Source organism: Pelophylax lessonae, assembly GCF_965119305.1.
Source record: "Pelophylax lessonae genome assembly, chromosome: 10".
Lineage (NCBI taxonomy): Eukaryota > Metazoa > Chordata > Amphibia > Anura > Ranidae > Pelophylax > Pelophylax lessonae.
Genome location: NC_138777.1, coordinates 86,918,664 through 86,933,156, shown reverse-complemented (window position 1 = coordinate 86,933,156; position 14,493 = coordinate 86,918,664). Strand labels below are relative to the sequence as shown.

The following is a 14,493-nucleotide window of genomic DNA, read 5'->3' as shown; positions in this document are numbered from 1 at the left end:
GGCCGATAATGGGTTAACAGTGCCGAAAATAAATATGGCTGCCGTGGGGAAGGAGGAGGGCGCAGCGCAGGGCAGGGCAGGTTTTAAAAGTCCAGCCTCTGGCCGGCAGCACCGCCTCTTAATGACGTCCCTACTACGATCTGTGCATTATGAATGGACATACCAGGCGGGGCGAGCGGCCGCTATAGATAGAACTATGTGAATTATCCCTGTCAGCTCAGCGCGACTTGTGTGAATGAGAACAGAACTGAGCTGACACCTTCGGAGCGGCCGCTATTAGCTGTAACTATGTGAGCGCTTCACTTCACTGTCAGGCATGTATCTCCTCTCAGAGGGAAGTGAAGCTCTCACATAGTTACAGCTAATAGCGGCTGCTCCGCCCGCCCCCCCGCCCGGTGTCAGCTCAGTTCTGTTCTCATTCACACATAGACGTGCTGAGCTGACAGTGAATGATCACATTAGTTCTATCTATAGCGGCCGCTCGCCCCGCCCCCCCCCCCGCCTGGTATGTCCATTCATAATGCACAGATCGTAGTAGGGACGTCATTGAGAGGCAGTGCCGCCGGCCAGAGGCGGGACTTTTGAATGCAGGACACCCGAGGAGGGGGACGCTGAGGCAGTGGGGGTGGGGGGGGAGATGGGGGGGGAGCTGAGGCAGCTTACCAATGGTATTTGTATTATGAAGCATGAGGGGTTAATGTATTGTCACTGCTGGTCACTCATCTATTAGTGATCGACCAGTGGCAGGTAATTAACCCCTTTGTGCTGCATTAGTGCGACCAGTATCAGTGTTAATTAACACTGGTTGCACTGACACTGGTTGCACTAATGCAGCACAAATTTTTTGGGGGGAAAAAGTAATTTTCGGTTTCGGTTTTCGGCCAAGGGCATCCTGCATTTTCGGTTTCGGTTTCGGCCCAAAATTTTCATTTCGGTGCATCCCTAGATATTACACTGACACTAATACACTGACACTCCTATACTACACTGATATTACACTGACACTAATACACTGACACTAATACACTGACACTAATACACTGATACTCTTATACTACACTGATTTTACACTGATACTAATACACTGATATTACACTAACACTAATACTCTTATACTACACTGATATTACACTGACACTAATACACAGATACTCTTATGCTACACTAATAAAACACTGACACTCTTATACTACACTGATATTACTGACAATAATACACTGATAATACACGGATACTCTAGAACTACATTGACACTCTTATACTACACTAATACTACAGTAAACAAACACTAACATGTTTATACTACACTGACACATTGAATAAATAGACTTGATAGTACACTGATACTACATTGATACACTGATAGTACACTGTAACTATACTAATATTACACTGATACTCTCATACTACACTGATACACTGTAACTACACTGACATTACCCAAAGGCCATTTTCACATGTGCAATCCGATCAGGTCCATCTGTTGGTTTTTTTGGTGGACCGGATTTAAAGTTCCATGAATCCCTATGGACCGGCTGGTGTTTAATGGACTACTGTACTGTTCGTTTACACCCACCTACCTCTAATCTGACCCAGACTGCTAAAATAAAACTAAAAAAACGGAAGGGGATCTGTCCCTTTCAGTTTACACTCATCAGATTGGAAGTAGTTGAGTGTAAACCACAGGTGTCAAACACAAGGCCCGCGGGCCGAATCTGGCCCTCAAGGCCATTTCATGTGGCCCATGCACCTCTCTTGCAGCTGCAGGAGAGCTCCAGCCCTCTTTTGGTCCTCCTCCAGAACCTGTACGTTTTGCTTTACAGCAATGCCTACAGCTTCTTCCCAGCAACAGCACAAGATAAGGAAATGCACTGTGATGTAAGGGAGGGTGGGGGACTCAATTTCTGATGGTGGGGAGGCTCTTGACATCTTATGTAAGAGTAGGGGATGCTCTGGACATCTAGTCTTACAGATACAACCGGCCCTTTTGAGGGCAATAATAATGCTGATGCGGCCCGCGATTACATTGAGTATGACACCCCTGGTGTAAACAGACAGCCGAGTCTGTTTACACCCGACTGCCCATAGAACAAAGTGGGCTCTGTCTGTGGCCTTTCTGTGAGTGGACACAGACCTGTCATCCTCCGCTCTGCTCCAATCAGTGGACAGATCCCATGCTGAGCAAAGTGGATTCCACCTCATGTGAAAGGGGCCTGACACTGGTACTCCTATACTGGCCACAGATGGATAGAACTTTGTATGAATAGTCCTAGGGAAATTAGTAGAAAAATACTCAGAACATTTAAATGTTGTTTGAAAGATTTTGTTTGCTTTTAACATTTTATCTTGGAAGGAATGGACTTTACTGAATGAAAAATACATACACTGAGAAATGTGTTCATTGAAGAAAATTCTCCACCCGCTACTTACAATTTTCTCCTCACTTTGGTCGAAAAACAAACATCAATTGGACACCCCTTATGGTTAGAAAAACCAAAGAACTTTTCCCAAGAAGTTTCCTTCTACTATCTATGGGCAGACAGTGACCGGGGCAGATCCAGAGTCTAGTCTCAGGAGGGGCACTGCCAGAAAATAAGGTGATGCGCACAGAACTGTATTTAACATATTATTTTTGATTTTTTTTTTGCTTTTAGGTATAAATGTGAGATTTGAGGACCTTTTGACCCCAGATCTCACATTAACTACTTCAATATGTATATTTAATCACCACTGGGTTTTTTATTTCTTACAAAAAAAAAGACAGAAAATTTTGAAAAAAAAATTGTTTTTCTTATTTTCTGTGAGTAAATTTTGAAAATAAGTAGTTTTTCTCCTTCACTGATGTGCACTGATGAGGCAGCACTGATAGGCTGCACTGATGAGGTGGTACTGATGAGGAGGTACTAATATGATAATATGACAGTGATAGGTGGCACTGATGAGTACTGAAAGGCCCTGAGAGGCGGCACTGACGGCGGCACTAATGGACACTGATGGGCGGCACTGACGGGCACTGACAGGTGGCACTGATGGGCAGCACAAATGAGCAGGCACTAACTGGCAACACTATGGGCACTGATTGTGGGCACTAATGGTGGGCATTGTTTTTGAGCTTTTCTGTAATCAGGGCACTAATGATCAGTGCCCTGATTACCTTTTCTAGGTTCCCCTTTGAGGAGGAGCCGCTGATTGGCTCTCCTCGCCACACACTCTCACAGTGTGAGGCGAGGAGAGTCGAATAACAGCACTTCCTCATTTACATGTGACCGGATGTGATCGGACACAGCCGATCACATGGGTAAAGAGCCAAGTCATTGACTCTTTACCAAGATCGGGGTCGCGCTGTGTCCTAGCAACACGGCGCGGCCACAATCCCTGCACTGCGCGCGACTAAGGCTGTTACGGTGCGCCGTCATATGACGGCATCCCAGAACAATAGCTGCACCGCTCCGCCATCATTTGACGGTGGGTGGACGGGAAGTGGTTAAAGAAAGACAGAATAAAAATTATCAAAATTTTTTTTTTTAAAAGGGACAGTGTAAAAATCAAAATAAAATAAATAAGAAAAAAAAATGTAAAGCACCCCATCCCTCTGAGCTTGCGCGCAGAAGCGAACACATAAGCAAGTCGCGCCCACATATGTAAATGGTGTTCAAACCACACATGTGAGATATTGCCGCGATCGTTAGAGTGAGAGCAATAATTCCAGCACTAGACCTTCTCTGTAACTCTAAAACCTGTAGAAATAATTAAAGTGACGCCTATAAATATTTTTAGGTATCAAAGCTTGTTGCCATTCCAAGAGCCTGCACAATTTTGAAGCATGACATGTTAGGTATCAATTTATGCAGCGTAACATTATCTTTCACATTAGAGAAGAAAAATTGGCTAACTTTACTGTTTTCTTGTTTTTGTTATTCACACAAGTGTATTTTTTCCCAAAAAATTGCGTTTGTAAGACCGCTGCTGAAATACAGTGTGACAAAGAATTGAAACAATCTCCATTTTATTCTCTAGGGTCCCTGCTAAAACAAAAATTGTATATTGTTTTGGGGGTTCTAAGTAATTTTCTAGCAAAAAAAAAAACGTATTTTAACTTCTAAACAAGTGTCAGAAATAGACCTGGCCCTTAAGTGGTTAGGATTCAACTAGACAATAATGTAAATACTAAAGGGCAGCACTTTTTTTTTCAGAAAATAATGGCATCCAAATCTGACCGTTTTCTGTGATTTATACATTTATCATTGTACTCATTTTTATAGGCAATACTGGTGCTTTGGTGGGGGTAGGAGCTCCCATGGAAGAGCATTAGAGATGAGGAGGCAGCTAGCATCACACAGCAAGGCGAAGGGGGTTTGTGCTCTTATCTTTCACCGTGCTGCCTGCCTGGAGAAGCTGGAGGGAGGAAGTGGGTGGAGCCAACACTGACTAGGTGCGCTGCGGCGGAGGAAGAAGGCTCCGCTCTGAATGCTGGGGCCTCGCTCTCCTCCTTCTCGGCTGTCTTGATGTCACTGGTTGCTAGACGCCAGGCGGTGATAGCAACCAGTGCAGGGGAAGTATAGGCCAGCGTCATAACGGTACTAGAACAGAGGCTCTCTCGGCGGTGCAGCCGCTGCTGGCCTGCTGCAGATTCTGGGACTCTGTACTGGGAGTAGGTGATATTTTCGGGGGGGGGGGGGCAATTGTCCCCCCTGGATCCGCCCCTGACAGTGACGCACTGATACTCCCGAACTACACTGATATTAAACTGATATTATACTAATATACTCTGATATTATACTAAAATTAAACTGATATAGTAGATGTGTACAGAGTATATATATATATATATATATATATATATATATATATATATATATATATATATATATATATATATATAGTAGATGTGTATAGAGCATATAAACCAATCAGTCATAACATTATGACCACCCACCTAATATTGAGTATGGCCCCCTTTTGCTAAAACAGCCCCAACCCATTGAGGCATGGACACCAAAGTAACATCCACATGAATGGCAGGACCCAAGACTTCCCAGCAGAACATTGCCCAAAGCATCACACTGCCTCTGCTGAAGTGGTGCACACGCACCCAGGCATCCACATGATGTAAAAGAAAATGTGATTCATTAGAGCAGGCCACCTTCTTCCATTGCTCTGTAGTCCCATTCCGATGTTCATGTGACTATTGTAGAAGCTTTTGGCTGTGGACACGGGTCACCGTGGGCTTCACAGCCCCATACACAAAAACTGCGATGCACATTTTTTTTCTGCTTTCACCACATCAACTTCATGGACAACATGTTCACTTGCTGCCTAATATATCTCACCAATTTTCAGATGCCATAATAAATATTCCCTTTACCTGTCAGTGGTCATAATGTTATGGCTGATCGGTGTGTTTATAGTAGATGTGTATATAATAGATGAGTATATAGTAGATGTGTATAGAGTACATTAGTATATAGTAGATGTGTAAATAGTAGATGAGTACAGAGTAGATGGGTATAGAGTATATATATATTAGATAAGTATATAGTAGAGGAGTACTATATATTATATATATATATATATATATATATATATATATATATATATATATATACACATACAGTGCCTTGCGAAAGTATTCGCCCCCCTTGAACTTTGCGACCTTTTGCCACATTTCAGGCTTCAAACATAAAGATATAAAACTGTAATTTAAAGTGGGACACAATCATTAAGTGGAACGAAATTTATTTGATATTTCAAACTTTGTTAACAAATAAAAAAACTGAAAAATTGGGCGTGCAAAATTATTCAGCCCCTTTACTTTCAGTGCAGCAAACTCTCTCCAGAAGTTCAGTGAGGATCTCTGAATGATCCAATGTTGACCGAAATGACTAATGATGATAAATAGAATCCACCTGTGTGTAATCCAGTCTCCGTATAAATGCACCTGCACTGTGATAGTCTCAGAGGTCCGTTTAAAGCACAGAGAGCATTATGAAGAACAAGGAACACACCAGGCAGGTCCGAGATACTGTTGTGGAGAAGTTTAAACCCGGATTTGGATACAAAAAGATTCCCCAAGCTTTAAACATCCCAAGGAGCACTGTGCAAGCGATAATATTGAAATGGAAGGAGTATCAGACCACTGCAAATCTACAAAGACCTGGCCGTCCCTCTAAACTTTCAGCTCATACAAGGAGAAGACTGATCAGAGATGCAGCCAAGAGGCCCATGATCACTCTGGATGAACTGAGGTGGGAGACTATGTCCATAGGACAACAATCAGTCGTATACTGCACAAATCTGGCCTTTATGGAAGAGTGGCAAGAAGAAAGCCATTTCTTAAAGATATCCATAAAAAGTGTTGTTTAAAGTTTGCCACAAGCCACCTGGGAGACACACCAAACATGTGGAAGAAGGTGCTCTGGTCAGATGAAACCAAAATTAAACTTTTTGGCAACAATGCAAAACGTTATGTTTGGCCTAAAAGCAACACAGCTCATCACCCTGAACACACCATCCCCACTGTCAAACATGGTGGGGGCAGCATCATAGTTTGGGCCTGCTTTTCTTCAGCAGAGACAGGGAAGATGGTTAAAATTGATGTGAAGATGGATGGAGCCAAATACAGGACCATTCTGGAAGAAAACCTGATGGAGTCTGCAAAAGACCTGAGACTGGGATGGAGATTTGTCTTCCAACAAAACAATGATCCAAAACATAAAGCAAAATCTACAATGGAATGGTTCACAAATAAACATATCCAGGTGTTAGAATGGCCAAGTCAAAGTCCAGACCTGAATCCAATCGAGAATCTGTGGAAAGAACTGAAAACTGCTGTTCACAAACGCTCTCCATCCAACCTCACTGAGCTCGAGCTGTTTTGCAAGGAGGAATGGGCAAAAATTTCAGTCTCTTGATGTGCAAAACTGATAGAGACATACCCCAAGCGACTTACAGCTGTAATTGCAGCAAAATGTGGCGCTACAAAGTATTAACTTAAGGGGGCTGAATAATTTTGCACGCCCAATTTTCCAGTTTTTTATTTGTTAAAAAAGTTTGAAATATCCAATAAATTTCGTTCCACTTCATGATTGTGTCCCAATTGTTGTTGATTCTTCACAAAAAATTACAGTTTTATATCTTTATGTTCGAAGCCTGAAAAGTGGCAAAAGGTCACAAAGTTCAAGGTGGCCGAATACTTTCGCAAGGCACTGTATATATACACAAAAGTGAGTACACCCCTCACATTTTTGTAAATATTTTATTATATCTTTTCATGTGACAACACTGAAGAAATGACACTTTGCTACAATGTAAAGTAGTGAGTGTAAATTTGCTGTCCCCTCAAAATAACTCAACACACAGCCATTAATGTCTAAACCGCTGGCAACAAAAGTGAGTACACCCCTAAGTGAAAATGTCCAAATTGGCCCCAAAGTGTCAATATTTTGTGTGGCCACCATTATTTTCCAGGACTGCCTTAACCCTCTTGGGCATGGAGTTCACCAGAGCTTCACAGGTTGCCACTGGAGTCCTCTTCCACTCCTTCATGACGACATCACGGGGGCTGGTGAATATTAGAGACCTTGTGCTCCTCCTTCCATTTGAGGATGCCCCACAGCATAGGCGTGCGCAGCCTATTGCATTAGGGTGTGCACCCCAAAGTTCAAACACACATGCGTGTGTATATATATATATATAGAGCAGTGATGGCGAACCTTGGCATAAGACGGTCAGAGACTGCAGACATGATACAGGAGATGATCAGAGACTGCAGACATGATACAATAGATGGTCAGAGACTGCAGACATGATACAGTAGATGGTCAGAGACTGCAGACATGATACAATAAATGGTCAGAGACTGCAGACGTGATACAATAGATGGTCAGAGACTGCAGACATGATACAGGAGATGGTCAGAGACTGCAGACATGATACAATAAATGGTCAGAGACTGCAGACATGATACAATAAATGGTCAGAGACTGCAGACATGATACAATAGATGGTCAGAGACTGCAGACATGATACAGGAGATGGTCAGAGACTGCAGACATGATACAGTAGATGGTCAGAGACTGCAGACATGATACAATAAATGGTCAGAGACTGCAGACATGATACAGGAGATTGTCAGAGACTGCAGACATGATACAATAAATGGTCAGAGACTGCAGACATGATACAGTAGATGGTCAGAGACTGCAGACATGATACAATAAATGGTCAGAGACTGCAGACATGATACAATAGATGGTCAGAGACTGCAGACGTGATACAATAGATGGTCAGAGACTGCAGACGTGATACAATAGATGGTCAGAGACTGCAGACATGATACAGGAGATGGTCAGAGACTGCAGACATGATACAATAAATGGTCAGAGACTGCAGACGTGATACAATAGATGGTCAGAGACTGCAGACATGATACAGGAGATGGTCAGAGACTGCAGACATGATACAGTAGATGGTCAGAGACTGCAGACATGATACAATAGATGGTCAGAGACTGCAGACGTGATACAATAGATGGTCAGAGACTGCAGACATGATACAGGAGATGGTCAGAGACTGCAGACATGATACAGAAGATGCTCAGAGACTGAGGACATGATAGAAGATAGAAGAGCACTAGGGGGGCCGGAGAGCACAGGGGAAGCAGAGAGCACTGGAGGAGGTGAAGGGCACGGTGGGGGGGGGGGGGGACAGGAGAGAATTAAGAGGGGGTTTGCAAAGCATTGTAGGGGGGTTGGAAGGTGCAGGGGGTGGAGAGCACTGGGGGGGCGAGCAGGGAAAACCAGGGGGGTGGAGAGCACTGGGGGGGGACAGGGAGCATTTGGGGGGCGGGCAGGGAAAACCAGGGGGGTGGAGAGCACTGGGGGGGGACAGGGAGCATAGGGGGGAGGGAGATAAAAAGCACTGTGGGGAGCTGAAGAGCATGGGGGGGGGCTAAAGAACAGGGGGTCTAGTGCACTGGGGGGGGGGTTAAGAGCACTGAGGGGGGGATAAGATCACTGGAGGGGGGGTTAAGAGAGCACTGGGGGGCCAGCAAAGGAAGTTGTATAGGAGGGGGATGGGGCAGCTGCATATAGAGGAATTGATCTTTCACCATTCTTCCTGCAGGAGGGAGAGGAGGACAATCAGTTATTCAGCAGCTGCAGGAAGGATAGGGAAGGATGAATTCCTCTATATGCAGGTTCCCCATCCTCCTCCTATTCAACACAGAGCACACACACTTCGGCAATGGGCACTCACCTTCTTCCCGCCGAGGCTCCGCCCCTTCTTCCCGCCGCAGCTCCACCCCTTCATCCCGCCGCGTCTCCGCCCCCCGCTTGCAGCACGGATTGAAGGAGCTGCCACTGCAGCTGCCTTCACACTGCCATACAGGATCTCTCAGAGGACGCTGGCCAATACCCCCCAGTGCGCCCCCCTATTGGTACCCCACTGTGTGTGTGACACTGTCACTGTCATGTAGCTGCTTGCAGGGAGAAAGCCCAGCTGTCAAAACTTAGCGGTGATGTCGGGGGTGGGCGGGATCAAGCAGCTGTCAAACACCAGCCAATGATTGGGCTGCTTAAGAAAGGGGCGGAGCCACATAAATGAAGCAGCCGCCCAGACCCCATCCCATTGGCTGGTGTTTGACAGCTGTTCGGTCCCGCCCATCCCCGACATCACAGCTGAGTTTTGACAGCTTGTCTTTCTCCCTGCAAGCAGTAACATTACCTGACAGTGTCACACACATGGCAAGCCTCACTGTCTGCTGGAGCCAACAGCACAGCCGCCTCTCCACCGAGTATCTCACTACCCTCAGTGCCAAAGATGGAGGTCTCGGGAGGCAGCCGGCCCTACACTAACAGACACAGGGTGATTAGGGTGTGCCCAGGCACACCCGGCACACCCCGTGCGCACGCCTATGCCCCACAGCAAGGCAGTGGTCGTCTTAGAGGTGTGGTTGGGGTTGTTATCATGTTGGAATACTGCCCTGCGGCCCAGTCTCTGAAGGGAGGGGATCATGCTCTGCTTCAGTATGTCACAGTACATGTTGGCATTCATGGTTCCCTCAATGAATTGTAGTTCCCCAGTGCCAACAGCACTCATGCAGCCCCAGACCATGACACTCCCACCACCATGTTTGACTGTAGGCAAGACACACTTGTCTTTGTACTCCTCACCTGGTTGCCACCACACACACTTGACACCATCTGAACCAAATAAGTGTATCTTGGTCTCATCAGAACACAGGACATGGTTCCAGTAATCCATTTCCTTAGTCTGCTTGTCTTCTGCAAACTGTTTGTGGACTTTCTTGGGCATCATCTTTAGAAGAGGCTTCCTTCTGGGATGACAGCCATGCAGACCAATTTTGATGCAGTGTGTGGCGTATGGTCTGAGCACTAACAGGCTGACCCCCCACCCCTTCAGCCTCTCCAGCAATGCTGACAGCACTCATACGTCTATTTTCCAAAGACAACCTCTGGATATGACGCTGAGCACGTGCACTTAAAGAGGTTGTAAACCCACGTTTTTGACATTTACCTATAGGTAAGCCTATATTAAGGCTTACCTATAGGTGCTATAAATATCTCCTAAACTTGCACCGTTTAGGAGATATTTATTTACAGTACATGCAGCCGATGACGTCATCGGCGCATGCGCTCTGAAGGAATGGCCACCCGCGCCGTTCCTTCAGAGCCCTATGCCGTGAACGGCGGCTCCCGCGCGCATGCGCGGTTGTGATGTTATCGCGCCTCCGGCCAATCAGTTGGCCGGATGACGCGAACAAGGAAGCAGGGCGGCCTGACATGTCAGCCGCCCTGTTGCTGAGCGGGCGACATTGCGGGGGCTTCGTTTTTAGGTAAGTATTTCATAATAAGCTAATATGCGATGCATACTAGCTTATTATGCCTTTGTCTTTACAGGTTTTTTTTTCTCGTTTTTGTGCGTTTACTTCCTCTTTAACTCCTTTGGTCGACCATAGCAAAGCCTGTTCTGAGTGGAATATGTCCTGTTAAACCGCTGTATGGTCTTTGCCCCCATGCTGCAGCTCAGTTTCAGGGTCTTGCCAATTTTCTTATAGCCTAGGCCACGGGTGGCAAACACAAGGCCCGCGGGCCGAATTACGGCCCGACAGGCCTTTTCACGCGGCCCGCGTAGTGGCCGCTGCCTGCCACCTCTTTATTACTTTCTCACACACAAATACATTCTCCGGCGCCACCTGTGTTTGTGCGCATACGCAGCCGGCTGTCTGGTCTCCAAGGAGACATCTCACGCTCTCTCTGTCCTTCTAGCGGCACCGGCTGATTTAGCTGAGTGCATGCCCGGCTGGCCAGTCTCCTGCTCTCTCTCCTCAGTCCCTCTAGCGGTGCCAGCTATTAGTGTCAGTGTTTTTTTTTTCCTGTCAGCGAGCTGCACCCTGAGATCGGGCTTTTTGCCTAATACACAGGCAGTGGTTGTACCAGAGCTGGGACAGAAAGGAAGGTAAGAGAAAGTACAGATGTGAGTTTTTTGGGGGGGGGGCCAGGGTGGGGTGGTGAGGGCTGTGGAGGCAGGTGGGAGGATGGGAGCAGAGCGCACTCCTGAGCCCCGCACTCCATACCCAACGCACGGAAAAACTCTGCACGCAACTCCGCACACAACCCCGCACTCTGCACGCAACTCCACACTCCGTACGCCACCCCGCACTCCTGAACTCCACACGCCATACGCAACCCCGCACTCCTGAACTCCACACGCCATACGCAACCCCGCACTCCTGAACTCCACACGCCATACGCAACCCCGCACTCCTGAACTCCACACCCCGTATGCAACCCCGCAATCCTGAACTCTGCACTCTGTACCCAGCGCACTCATGAACCCTGCACTCAGTACAACTGGCCCTTTGAGGGCAACTATATTACTGATGTGACCCCCAATGAATTTGAGTTTGACTCGCCTAGGCCGTCTTTATGTAGAGCAAAAAAAAGTTTTTTTACAGATCCTCAGAGAGTTCTTTACCATGAAGTGCCATGTTGAACTTCCATTGACCAGTATGAGAGAGTGAGAGTGATAACACCAAATTTAACACACCTGCTCCCCTTTCACACCTGAGACCTTGTAACACTAACGAGTCACATGACACAGAGTAGGGAAAATGGCTAATTGGGCCCAATTTTGACACCTTCACTTAGGGGTGTACTCACTTTTGTTGCCAGCAGTTTAGACATTAATAGCTGTGTGTTGAGTTATTTTGAGGGAAAAACAAACACTGTTATACAAGCTGTACACTCACTACTTTACATTGTAACAAAGTGTCATTTCTTCAGTGTTGTCACATGAAAAGATATAATAAAATATTTACAAAAATGTGAGGGGTGTACTCATTTTTGTGAGATACTGTAGATAGTAGATGAGTATATAGGATATATATATATATATATAGTAAATGAGCATATAGTTTATATATACATATATTTTTTTTAGACGAGTATAAAGTAGATGAGTATATATAGAGTAGATGAGTATATATATATATAGTAGATGAGTATATAGTATGTATAGAGTATATAGTAGATGAGTATATAGTATGTATAGAGTATATTGTATATGAGTATATATTAGATGAGTATATAGTATGTATAGAGTATATAGAAGATGAGTATATAGTATGTATAGAGTATATTGTATATGAGTATATAGTAGATGAGTATATAGTATGTATAGAGTATATAGAAGATGAGTATATAGTATGTATAGAGTAGATGAGTATATAGTATGTATAGAGTATATAGTAGATGAGTATACAGTATGTATAGAGTATATAGAAGATGAGTATATAGTATGTATAGAGTATATAGAAGATGAGTATATAGTATGTATAGAGTATATAGAAGATGAGTATATAGTATGTATAGAGTATATAGAAGATGAGTATATAGTAGATGAGTATATAGTATGTGTAGAGTATATTGTAGATGAGTATATAGTATGTATAGAGTATATAGAAGATGAGTATATAGTATGTATAGAGTATATAGTAGATGAGTATATAGTGTGTATAGAGTATATAGTAGATGAGTATATAGTGTGTATAGAGTATATAGTAGATGAGTATATAGTATGTATAGAGTATATAGTAGATGAGTATATAGTATGTATAGAGTATATTGTATATGAGTATATAGTGTGTATAGAGTATATAGTAGATGAGTATATAGTGTGTATAGAGTATATAGTAGATGAGTATATAGTGTGTATAGAGTATATAGTAGATGAGTATATAGTGTGTATAGAGTATATAGTAGATGAGTATATAGTGTGTATAGAGTATATAGTAGATGAGTATATAGTGTGTATAGAGTATATAGTAGATGAGTATATAGTATGTATAGAGTATATAGTAGATGAGTATATAGTGTGTATAGAGTATATAGTAGATGAGTATATAGTATGTATAGAGTATATAGTAGATGAGTATATAGTGTGTATAGAGTATATAGTAGATGAGTATATAGTGTGTATAGAGTATATAGTAGATGAGTATATAGTGTGTATAGAGTATATAGTAGATGAGTATATAGTGTGTATAGAGTATATTGTATATGAGTATATAGTGTGTATAGAGTATATTGTATATGAGTATATAGTGTGTATAGAGTATATAGTAGATGACAGAGGCGTAACTAGAACCTTCAGGGCCCCGATGCAAGAAACCATGAAGGGCCCCCCAGACCCCTGGCCGGGGCCCTTCCCTTCAAGCCCGGGGCTCTTCCCACTAATCCTGGGGCTCTTTACTCTCATTGCATGGCCTTTTATTATGGTCCCGCATCAGGATCCTTTCACAAGTTCTGCAGTGGGCCCCCTTCCTGCAATCTTGGGGCCTCCCCACAGTGGTGAAATGCCAGGGTCCGGTCGCAAGTGTGACCTTTGAGATCCTAGAAGTTCACCCACTGGTTTGCTACCGGGCCCCCTGGAGCATGGGGCCCGGTAGCGATTGCAACCCCTGCAACCCCTGTAGTTACGCCCCTGGTAGATGAGTATATAGTGTGTATAGAGTATATAGTAGATGAGTATATAGTGTGTATAGAGTATATTGTATATGAGTATATAGTATGTATAGAGTATATAGTAGATGAGTATATAGTATGTATATGAGTATATAGTAGATGAGTATATAGTCGGTGTAGAGTGCGCTATGTTGGGTACGGTGATGTGAGGAGAGCTCTGTCTCGCTCTCTCTGTGTGAACTTGTTGATTGGTGTAGGATAGGACAGACATATGAGACACAGCACAGACAGGACACAGAGACAACACAGACATGATACAGAGAGGACATAGAGATGACAGGACAGCGGAGGAGAGGTTGGTGTGGACGGAGAAGAGTACCTGGCAACAGCTGTCCGTCTCCTCACTCCCTGCGCTTCTCTGTTCATCCCTCACAGCTGCCCTCGCTGTCTCGGCTCTCTTCCCCTCCCGGCAGACAGAGGGCGCTAGACTATGCGCCGACACCCGCAG

At 44.5% G+C, this 14,493-nt stretch overlaps 1 long non-coding RNA gene across 1 annotated transcript in view; it reads right to left on the bottom strand.

Moving 5' to 3' along the window:
* LOC309565002 overlaps positions 1 to 14,489 on the bottom strand; it is a 403,393-nt gene extending 388,904 nt beyond the window's left edge. The window contains exon 1 of the long non-coding RNA XR_014225774.1: positions 14,365 to 14,489. This is a non-coding gene — a long non-coding RNA (uncharacterized lncRNA). The remainder of the gene's footprint in view (positions 1 to 14,364) is intronic.
* Positions 14,490 to 14,493: the final 4 nt, after the last annotated feature.